Source organism: Drosophila novamexicana, unplaced genomic scaffold, assembly GCF_003285875.2.
Source record: "Drosophila novamexicana strain 15010-1031.04,08,12 unplaced genomic scaffold, DnovRS2.1 tig00001900-arrow-arrow-pilon, whole genome shotgun sequence".
Lineage (NCBI taxonomy): Eukaryota > Metazoa > Arthropoda > Insecta > Diptera > Drosophilidae > Drosophila > Drosophila novamexicana.
The window spans coordinates 50,704-62,792 of NW_020824905.1; the positions used below are offsets into that span (position 1 = coordinate 50,704).

The 12,089-nt window shown below is 40.3% G+C and overlaps 1 long non-coding RNA gene across 3 annotated transcripts; it reads left to right on the plus strand.

Moving 5' to 3' along the window:
- The first annotated feature begins 5,808 nt into the window (after positions 1-5,808).
- On the plus strand, positions 5,809-6,731 carry LOC115768655. Of its 3 annotated transcripts, XR_004018574.1 has the most exons (6): positions 5,809-5,837; positions 5,895-6,059; positions 6,132-6,175; positions 6,254-6,292; positions 6,373-6,642; positions 6,699-6,731. It is a non-coding gene; the product is annotated as an uncharacterized LOC115768655 (long non-coding RNA). The 3 variants fall into 3 exon arrangements; XR_004018576.1 differs by lacking the exon at positions 6,254-6,292 and having other exon boundaries at positions 6,399-6,642; XR_004018575.1 differs by lacking the exon at positions 6,254-6,292 and having other exon boundaries at positions 6,132-6,162; positions 6,399-6,642.
- The last annotated feature ends 5,358 nt before the right edge of the window (positions 6,732-12,089 follow it).

A 12,089-nucleotide genomic window follows, 5' to 3' on the forward strand; every position in this document is an offset into this window, starting at 1 on the left:
AATATAGAAATATTCTATACAATACAATAATATGTAGATCGGTTAAGAAACACAGAAGTAAATAAAGAAAACGTGTTTTGGCTTTTCTCGTATCAGCTGTAGTAAGCGCAAATGCCAAGAATGCCACACATTCAGACGCGTTTTTATTGAATTATATTAACAGCATTGCAAATGTGAATGTATTGTTTTCTGTGCTACTATTTTAATTCGTTTTGTTCTCGTTAGGACTCAATTGTTTGCGTGGCTGTTGAGTAGAGGCATGTAAGTTATCGCACGATTAAATTGCGATCTCTAGTATCTCTTTATGGTGAAATAGCTGAACACACGACTTGTGAAACTACCTAAGTTAAATAAAGGTTAATTACGAACACAAAAGTGGTGTCAGAAGTTTTAAAAATGAGCATTATTAACGACCAACTACGAGACGTCATCAGTTCACTAACTAGCGCCATTTAGTCAGCAGTGCAACAAGCTGGTCAAAATGCAAGTGGGGCAGCAATCTCTAGGAAAGTACCGCCGTTTGCAATGCCAAGCTTCAAGGGCGGAAAAGATTGTTCAGTGCAAGACTACTTCCAACGATTCGAATGGGCACTGCAACTGAGTATAATTCCTGATGCTGACCACCACCATTATGCAAGGGTGCATATGGGTGCTGAACTGAATTCAGCGCTACGTATCCTGATAAGTCCGAGGCAACCAGAGACACTACAATTCACCGAGATTTAGGAAGTGCTTTATAATCACCTCGATGGCAAACGAAACATTTACGCCAGGAACCAGAGGAGTCACTAGCAGCGTTTGTTCTACGCTTGAAACAGGCAGCATCATTTTAGAAGTACGACTCGTTTTTGGACAGAATACTAACAGAACAAATGTTTTTCGGCATGCAGGCAAGCTGCAGATTCAGAGCCTACATGCAAACTGGGCTTCTCACCAATCAGGAGGAAGTCGTCGAGCGGAGTGAAGTAGGGAAGCAAATGCTATGGATGTGGAGGCCAACAATTGCGCAAAGATTGCAAATCCAACAACGAGAAATGATACGTGTGTGTTAAAGTAGGGCATATAAGTAAGGTATGTAAAGCCAATACGAAACAGATCTCTGAGTCAACAGATTCAGGCGCCCCGGAAGAAATTCAATTTATACAATAATCTAATACCAACTCCATTAAGGCAGTAGGTAGAAAAATCATACCAATGAAGATTGATGGAATAAAAATACCAATGGTAGCACAGATGCTATGTGAAGCATAACGAATGAAAAGACCCCATTTGAAATTAAATCTTTAATATGATTTAAGAAAACTGACCGCAATTTTTCGAGCTATACAGGGCACAGGATCAACTGCTGTGGATGGGCAGTTGTTAACGTGACTTACGGAAAGACTACACGAAAGCTAAATCTGTATGTAGTAGAAGGAAACCTGGACACACTGTGTGGGCGAGAATGGATCTCCCAATCTGCAAATAAATTTATTTTATTGGGATCTTTAAAACAATTCTGTCAACACCAACGACATAGATCTATAAATGTTCTCGACAAAACGGACAAAAATGGGCGGTGTACGGATCACTGGCAACTACAAACCGACTGTAAATGCTCAAATGATCATTGATAAACATCCGATTCCGAGGACAGAGGATATATTCACAGTGTTCGCGCACTTGGATGTGACTGATGCATATTCACATTTGCGCATTGATGACGAATTCGCACACGTAGTGACATCGAATACGGCAACACACTCATTCGACCGACTCGTGCAGTGTACGGAGCAGCGAACATACCGGAAATTTGACAGAGAACAATGGAGGCCACATTGAAAAATATTCCTAACGTACGTAACTTCTTTGTCGATATTCTAATATTTGCAAAAGATGTTGATGAGTTGCTAAAAACTTTAGAAGCAATATTAGGAAAATTACAGAGCCTGGGATTTAAATTGAACAAATCAAAATGTGTATTCGCCGCATCTTCGGTTGAGTTTCTGGGACACAAGATTGAAGCAGAAGGCATACATAAATCAACTAAGCATATTGAGGCCATCTTAAAAGCACCGAAACCATCTACAATCGAACACGTGCAGCTGTCTCTTGGTCAGCCTTGGACGACAATTCTACTGGTCAGAAGAGACGGAATTAGCTTACAACAGTATCTAACAAATCAAACACTTCCATTAGTGCTAGCAACAGACGCCAGTAAAATAGGTATAGGTGCTGTACTATCGCATCGTTTGGAAAATTATGGCGAACGTCCAACTACATACGCAAGCCGTAAAATGAGTCCCACAGAACAGCGATATACACAAATCGACAAGGAAGCTCTAGAAATTGTATGGGCGGTGCGAAGATTTATAAAATATTTATACGCCAGAAGTTGGACATTGGTTACCGATAACAAACCACTCGCTCAAATTTTACACCCTACCAAATCACTACCGATACTATGCATTTCCAGGAAGGCAAACTATGCAGATTTTTAAAGCAACTTCAATTTCACAGTAATTACCAAAACATCAAAGGAAAATGTAAATGCTGATTACTCTTGTAATGGTAATGGTATTCATTCTAACACAGAAAATCGGGACGAATTCGATCATTTTATAATAAGATAAATAAATCAGCTTCCAGTTACAGCTTCGCTAGTTGCTCGAGAAACCAGAAAATACCAGCATTTGGGCAAAATCTTGCAAATACTGGAGAGCGGCCAATGTCTTACAAGAAATGGATAAAAATCACCAGAGTGCAAGTATGAGATACCATCTGGCTGCATTACTTTCGAACATCGTGTGGTTTTCCCGACTAAACTTCAAAAGCTGATCCTGGACGAACTACACAGGGCCCACTTGGGTATAGTAAAAATGATGGGTATTGTACGCTCTTTCGTCTACTGGTCAGGAATCGATAAGGACATTGAGAATGCGGCAAGAACATGCGAGTTCTATGCAAAGCATGCGAATCGACCTTCAAAATGATTCGATCACTATTGGGAATATCCTAAGTCGCCATGGGAGCGCAATCACATTGACTTCGCGGGACCATTTGAAGGTGCTATGCTTTTGATTGTTACGGATGCATACTCAAAGTGGTTGGACGTTAAGATAAAAAAATCAATTACGGAAACAACAACAAGCGAATTACTAGATGAGTTATTGGCTATGTTTGGCGTCCCCCTCATGGTAGGGACAAATTTCACTTCGTACGAATTCAAGCAATACCTCACATCTGTTGGCGTCAAATATCACAAGTTATCAACACCCTATCACCCCGCAACGAACGATCAACCAGAAAGAAATTTCTAAACGGTAAAAACGGCGGCAAAGGCAATGGGAACGACATCCGATTAAGGATGTAGTTTACTTCATTTCTGGAAATCCGCGAATGAATAAGTTTGGGCGACCTTCATTATGAAATTTGACCCAACAATAAATACCATAAAAGACTTATCAATCAGATACGAGGCACAGGGTGGAAGAGGGAAGACAACAACAACAAAATATAGAGGGACGGAATCCAGAAAATACACCTTACTACACAGCAGTGAACATCAGCATAACTAGAAATTCACCACCTGCTTATAACATCACAGATCAGAGACCAAGGGAGTACATCATTGGATCAGATTTAACGACCGACAATAGACAGGACAGTCATGCCGACAAAATGTTAGCTTCAGAATAATAGTTCACTAAATCAAGATGTACTGATGTCAGCACCAAGAGGATCGCCAATTTTACGGGGATCGTCATCACCTATAGAAACACCAATGCGAACAGAGCAAAGTGTACGTCGCTCAACTCGAGTACATAAGCCAAGATGAATGAAGAAATGTTATGCTTGACTTTAATTTAAGCTACTATTGATATATACATATATTGAATTGCGATCTCTATTATCTCTTTTTGATGAAATGGCTTAACACACGACTTGTGAAATTACCTAAGTTAAGTAAAGATGAATTAAGAACACAAAACATACTCACTTACTAATGTTACCTTTTAAAATAAACTAAATACTACCAGCCATGTCAGCTTTAAAAAAATCCAAAAGCAGATTACTGCTAATCAAGCATACATTGTTGTCTTTGTGATGACGCGTTGCATTAAATAGAGTGGGTACCACCAGCCTATTGGTGCAACTCGCGCAGGGAAGCTGATGGCGAGATGCGGGTATTTGTGCGGCAGACTGGGACTGTCTTCGAGCGGGACTGGGACTGTTAGATTCCGCAACCTAAATGATAGGTTCATAGCCGTGTCTAGGCTCAATGAAATAGCATTAAATTGCTTGGTGTATAAGAGGTCTACTCCTCGTGACTTGCTGTTAGTAAGTGCCATTCAGTTTCCGACTTCAAATCTGCAGCCTACAACTCTGATTATCAATAGCTTATCTCGAATGGAAGTTTGCCCATATGATGAGACATTTAATCACTGAAAGTTCACTACTCAGCGAATTTGAAATAAGCAAGGTGATGTACTCACGGGGTCATATAACCCTAGAAACATTTATTATTCTATTCCATGAAAATGGCAATAAATATGACGACCTTTAATCACTAACCTTGAATTGACGTTCTTAGTTATTGATGCTTTAAGGGAAATAATGCGATCAGGCTTCATCTAAACCTCAACTACTTTGGATTTCGATTTAGTTAATTACTTCTTTCAACTTCACAAATTATTCTTTCTCAGCTTTCCAATAAATCTAGGTGACTTCCTCCCAATGTACTCATATCGTCCCACTACTCTTTATTATTTAATAAATATTTTCGTTCACTCTATATTTTCCCACAGTCGATTACTAATATATGCTGATGACGTAAAGTTGTGCCTTTTGTATAAGGGTACGGACTCCTGCAATCTATTACAAGTTGAAACTGAAGAAAAACTTCTTTTGTACACACTTTTTATATTCCTTGTCCGGACTATTCTTTAGCTTGCCTCATGTAACTTGTCCCCACAATATTCGCTTCATCAAGACAAAATTGAATATATACTGGATCAGCTTTTGTTGATTGCACTTCGTGGATTAATAGCCACATGTCACATTTTTCCAAAATGTGTTAAGTTGCGGCCTGTACGTTTTCCCATAAGAAAACACATTTTACACATTTATCAAAATCGTGACATTTTTGAAAAATGTGTAAATTCGCCTCGAACATTTTGATGTAGTGAAATATGTGAAGGTATCATAACCATAAACAGCTGATATATCAACGAAGGTAAGCGGCAATTTTAAATAAGAAACTTAAAATTGAGCTAATCCCACAGTTTTTACCAGTTAAACGTGGCGAAATGTCGAATAGAGTATGTGAAATGGAGCCCTTACTTCGAGATCGCATTATTTGGGTTTTGGAAGAAAAATTTGTGGCGCCTTTGTAAATTAAAGCAACTCGATCAGCTGTTTATTTAAAGAAGCGGTGGAGAAAGGCTATATAATGGGTCTTGGTGTTTCATTGACATCTGTTATGTTTGACTTTTATTTGTTAATTCGATAAATACAACTTCTTAGCATGAAGTTATAGCCCTATTAAAATGGGATCTCTATATTACTTTTATGAAATGCTTACTACACGACTTGGGAAATTAGCTAATTTGATGTTACGGAACTGCTTGTTTCTCGGTGGGACGCGCCGGATGGCTCATCGGTTTCTCTGGGTGTAGTCCCATCCCTGGCCCGCGGTCCGCACCATCGATAACAACAAAGCTACACGTCTGTAGCAAAACAGACTTACACAACACTATGCAAAACGAACCACAAATCGATAACGTCAAATAATCGGAACTCCTTACTCATGAACAAAATAAACAGCTGTAACAACTATGAAAATGTAAACAACAAATGTGAGACACTCAATATAAATTAACAAAAAACACTATTTATCCACCTTACTCTTCCAGATCGGGCCCCGGTACCGGACCCAGCGTACCCGCCCAACCATGAGACGAGCACCTACACTCGTCTCCCTCATTTTGTCCATTAGATGGCCATCAGCCTGTGCCGGCTGTTATGCCAATTCTCCCCAACGAAGAAAATTTAACCGAACATTTCTCTCATCAGATACGGTATATAATTGGTTGCGTTTTCTTAAAGTGTATAACAATTATAAGCATTGCTTATGGCATTTATCTTTGCAGCTATTTCGAATCTCATGCAAGTGGATATTTGGTTAGCTTCACTGGTGCGTATAATGGTTTGTGCATTCTTATAATTATCGGCATTAATATTTCTTTCTAATTTGCACGAGGTCTCCCTTCAGATGAATTAACACTTATGCACGTGAACGCTTCTTACACGGGTGCGTATTAATATTGCATATTTATATTTATACTTATGGACAAAGTGTATTAATGCCTACATTTTTCTCTTATCTTGTAGAATTCCCTGTTTTTTTATTTTAACAGCACTAAATGGAACAGGCGACGAAATTCCACAAAGATATTGCTAGTCGCCGCAAAAGAAACACGCACGAAGGCAATTTGGATGCAATCGTTGCGCCAATTTAGGAACAATGTGCCCAAAACTGGGTATACCACGAATATCGGTCGTGCAACAGGTAGGTGATATGAATGGTATTAAATCGCTTAATTCTACCTAAAGAGCTCTCTGGGGAGGTAAGGGGCGATGTAAATGGATAATTCCAATTAGGTAAGTATGTGAGCATAGTTCGCGCAAGTGTTAATTTTAAATGTTTATCTCTTCAGGCGCAGATGCATCACCTTTGGAAATTCCCTCACCGTTCGCACTCTAAAGTGAAACTCGGCGTAAGTGCCTATGTATGTATAGACATGATTTATAAATGCAAAAAAAACTAAATTTAACGACAAAAAAAATCTAATAGAGTAGCGCTTTTATAGTAGTTTTAAATGACGACAGTGTGTTTCGGGCGTATTATTGTTTCGCGTATTATCGCTCTTGGGCACTATTTCTTTGACAATACGTTAGCACATAAAGAATTATCTTCGCAATTAAATAATAAAGAAAGCCCGTCATGAACAAATGTATGTCCCTTGATTTTTTCTCTTTGTTATGCACATGCCCTTAGCCGGCAAAATAAAATATCCAATTTTCAAATTTTCTTAACGGTGAGCCGGTACGTCCGCTGTGGACCGCTGCCAAAATCGAACTCTCTTTACTTTTGGGCAGCAACATCATCGGTGCCGAATTTCGGCACACGCATACATAGGCGAGACGGGCACCGTTGCTGCACATCTGCACAGCTGCATTTTTTTGGGTCAATGGCCCATATGACGGTCAAGGGCATATACAAGGGCATGCGATCCACTCAATTCATATTCCCTTTAAGAGCGAACTGAGCGGCCAATAGCAATCGTCGCTATTGGCGCCGTGGATCGCAAGTCTGGCGTTGCCACCCTTAAAAAATTTGGGCTCCGCCGTGGGCGCCGCTTCACCCCGCATACTCTGATCCTATGGCGAAAAGATATCGGCGTGGCCGATAATATCGCACGCAACCAACTAGGAAACCCTCGGTGCTACCGATAACGTAAAATGCAACATTGAACAACTAAGTAAAAGTCCTGAATCCATAATGCAAGTGTGCATATCGGAGCTGAAGTGAATACACCGCTTCATATCCTGATAAGAGGCAACCAGAGATACCACAATTCAGCGAGGTTAAGGAAGTGCTAATTAATCACCTCGATGGCATAAGAAACATTTACGCAGAGTTTTAAATTCCGTCAACCAGCTAGACAATCGCGAAACAGCTAACAACCTTTGAAGACGTATACGGCATATAAGCAAGGTGTGCAAATCCAATACGAGATCTCCGAGTCAACAGATTCAGACGAAATGGAAGCCATACAATTTAAGCAACAATCTAATATCAATGCCATCAAGTATGTGGGTAGAAAAATCATAGCAATGAAGATGGATGGAATTTAAATACCAACGGAACTGCACACAGGTGCTCCGTGCTGGTTTGGTTTACTGGGATCTTTACAAACAATGCTGTCAACACCAACTACATAAATCAGGACATGTTCTCGACAAAAGGAAGCGCGGTGAAAATAATAGTGGCGCAAGCGGCGGCACTGACTAAGAGCACTAACCAAACAACATATAGACTGGACAACCAGTGGAAGACGCTGGGGCCTTTTTTATGCGGCTGGTTCAAAGTCGCCTTCGTTTTTGTTCGGGTTCGAGACACGCTCGCACGCTCAGACAGCAGAGAGTAAGAAATACATATGACTTGTGTGATAGAAACTGCTTTAGCTTACTCTCAGTGCTTTCAATTTGTGTATTTACCGTTGTACTGTCTGTGTATGTGCCCGCACAAGCAAAAATACCCACAAATTCAATTTTTCTCAAAAGTCGGTGGCTTTCTTCCATTTTGAAGGGACGAGTAATATGAAATAATAAAAGGGTTTGCCACGTCGTTGTGAAATTCTTGCATTTTAGCTCGTTATCGTTGTTAAGGGTACCTAAGCATTGCCATGTGCGCATTTAAAATATTTTGGACTCGCTATTCACGCACACTTGCATATTTTGTGAATAGAACATTTTATGCGCGTGTGTGCTGTTGGTAGCCTGCCTGTATGCCCCTCGCAAATTTGACAAGATTTGAACCTTTTGTGATTTCTGTATTTCGGGAGCTAAACACACACACACAAATGTGTGTAAGTGGGCAGATCATGGGCGCAGAGGAAAATTCATTATTGGCCTCGATAGCCTCTCTTACGACAATATTGTCAAACTTGAGAAAATCCCAAGCGGGCAATAGATGATGATCTGAAGGAACAAAAAGGCAATACTTTCCACGTTTACGTATATGACATAATAATATTTTCAGCTAATGAAATAAAGTTCTTAAAACAGTGTTCGACGAAAGCATAAAAGTGCCTTAGGAAAAATCTAAGTTTTTCCAAAAAAGTGTGGAATGCTTGGCATTCGTTGTGACAACAGGCCAATTTCTCTCGAATAAAAATCGAATTGACAACGAATTAAAGCTTTCGAAAAATTGAAGAAATAATGGATTCAGAGATGGTCACGGTTGTGATTTTAGTCAGGCGATTAACCACAGTTCTATGGCACACGATTAAGGAGTCGTGTTGTCACAAAACAAGCGCACAAATACCAAGATTTCACGTACACTACGCACAAACGGGGTAACAGTGGAAATAAATAAAAGGGAACTCCTCCCAATTGTGTGGCACTTCAAAATCTGCGGTATTACCTTAACGGTGATCACCAATCACTGACAAGCACTATGTCAGAAGAGAACCCAAATTCCATGGTAAAGCGATAGGAGGCGGTTGTGACGACAACGCACATGTTTTCAATAAAGAAAAAAATGGCTGACGCTCTATCGCGGGAACACGTAAGTTCCTTAGAGAATTCACCGGAATTAGATATTTTCACTGTTTATAGTGAACAATAAAACAACACATACAATTACAATAAAAAAAACCGATTGAAATCATACATGCAGCTCTAGTAAAAATTGAAACGCACATAAGAGAAATAATCTAAGGAGCTTAAAACAAAAATTTGGACAAACAAGGACAAGGGACAAGAACCAATAGAAAATAGCAAGTGGTGAACAAAGTTTGGATAAAGACTTACAAACGACTTAGGTATTATTAAGTATTAAGCTATTAATTCATAAAAAAAATGTTGTCTATGTATTAGGTTAAAGCATTACCCACAATATTTTTGACGACTTTACATAGACGGTGACGTAGCAATAATGGACGAATAAGGGTACTTAAGACACACGACTAACGTGACATCATACAAAACTTACTCTGAGACCAGCAATAACTTAGACTTCTTCTCCAAGGAGCACACGAGACAGGTCCTTACCACGGATATCAGACATATAGAAACATTGCTGGCCCCTTTAGGAGTTCATCATCGGCATGCCCGTAGTATAAACATACGAAGTACTGCATTAAAAGTAATATCGGTAAATTCCGAATATGATGATTGGGAGGAAAATTAGATCCAAACAGTGTCAGTTAATAGGATCAGTAAATAAACAAATAAATATAAATACAAAAATGCAAGTTATGCCTTACGAGATCACTAAGCCTATTAAATCCCATTCAGAAAACGGACAGTCTGGACACAACAACAATATGAAACACATATTTGTTGCTTTTCAGGCCCCTGCTAATTGACGTAACGCCTTCAGCAATAGCAAAAACATGAAGCTCCCCAGTACAACAAAAAAAAAAAACAAGTAAGAGGTTCAAGTCGGGAGCTCCCGTCTAGGGGATATCCTGAACCCTCTTTCTTCAACACCTAATGCAGCACTCGCTACGCGCTCGTTTGTATTAATAAACGTAAATTAAAAGAAAGTTTCTTTGGCAGGGTTCGAACTCGCAACTAACCGCACTAATTGCCGCTGTCTCTACTCAACAGCCACAACAGCCAAAAAAAAAAAAAGAAAAAAAACAAGTAAGACGTTCTAGTCGGGAGCTCCCGACTAGGGGATACCCTGAACGCTCTTCTCCCAACATCAAAAGCTGCCCAAAAAACAGGTTTGCGATATAGATTTCTATCGATTACTTGGAAACGGGGCATGTTATCGATTATCGGAAACAAACTCGATCTGCGCAGGCACTAGGAGGACCTACATATAGCTCTTATAGGCTCTGAGATCCTAGAGTTCATACATACGGACAGACGGACAGACAGACAGACGGACATGGCTAGATCGACTCGGCTGTTGATGCTGATCAAGAATATATATACTTTATGGGGTACTTCATGGGATGCTTTCTTCTAACTGTTACATACATTTACATTTTGCACAAATACAATATACCCTTTTTTACCATTTCCAATTGGTTCAGGGTATAATTATAAGCAATAACAATCAAGTCTGCTACAAAAATCTTGGTCAGAAATGTAGCCCAATAGAAGAATCGAGCCCGTCCTGCCTAGACTTTGCCCGATGGGATTATAAATATCTCAGACTCCTGGGAACTGCATAGCGATCTCCTGTCACTAACTGTGGAGGCTAGCACATAACCCACGACTTGAAAAATCCAGCAAGCAGCTCAACAGTCGGATCGAAGCAAGTTGTGAAGTAGCTCAACTCTCTATTGTCAGAATGGAGAGACGAGAGGCCTCATGAAAGAGGTCATTCGCGCACGGCCGCCGAACTAAAGGAGGTACTTAGGCTCCAAATCGTTGGGCACTTCAAGCAGAAAATTGAAGCCATGGACTACACAATCGATTCCGGCTACTCTCTGTGGAAGGCTACTAGGTCCCTTAAGCGCCAGCGACTGCGGCATGTGCCGAACAAAACTACAACTGGAGCATACTCTCAATCAGATAACAAGTAAGCAGAAACTTTCTCCTCCCACCTGAAAAGTGGGATCCAGCCAGCAGTTGCGGCTGATGAGAGTTGGGCTCCCCGCTGCAGATGGACTTGCCAATAAGAACTATACGAGTGGAAAGGGTGATCGATGTGGTCAACCTTCGCTGAGAATAAAACCACCGGGGCACGATAAGATTAGTCACGCCACTTTGAAGGCTATGCCGAAGCGACCGATTATTTTTATTGTATTGATTTATAACGCAATACTAAGGATCCAGAACTTTCTGATCAGTTGACGGCTGGCGAGAATTATAATAATCTATAAGCCTAACAAGCCAGAGGATGCCCCTGTGTCATACCGACCAATCAGTGTTCTTTGTTCGGTCTCAAATTTTGCAAGAAGCAAAATACCTGTGCGTAATCCTGGTGAATGGCTGCTAAGTCGACCCGAAAAAGCGGCCAAAATAAAGCCCTACGGCTACTTACAGACTGTGATTGGTATGTGCGTGGTGTGACGCTTCACCGTAACCACACTAGCCGATAAAGTGACTGCTAAAATCAGATGCAGATTGACTAGACCTCTCTTTGAAGCTCGTCCCATCACCCTGCAGACTTCAGGACACATCGATTTAACTTCATCCATTTGATAAAGCGTGGCCTCTATATCACACCTGGCATGTCACAGCAGACATTGCTGTCCAATTCTTGGCGAAATAAATAAAAATATATGCAACAGAATCTCTATTTGGATAAGTTGCGAAAGCTCTTATCAACACATTTACCTGCGCTGATAAGCTTTCATGAT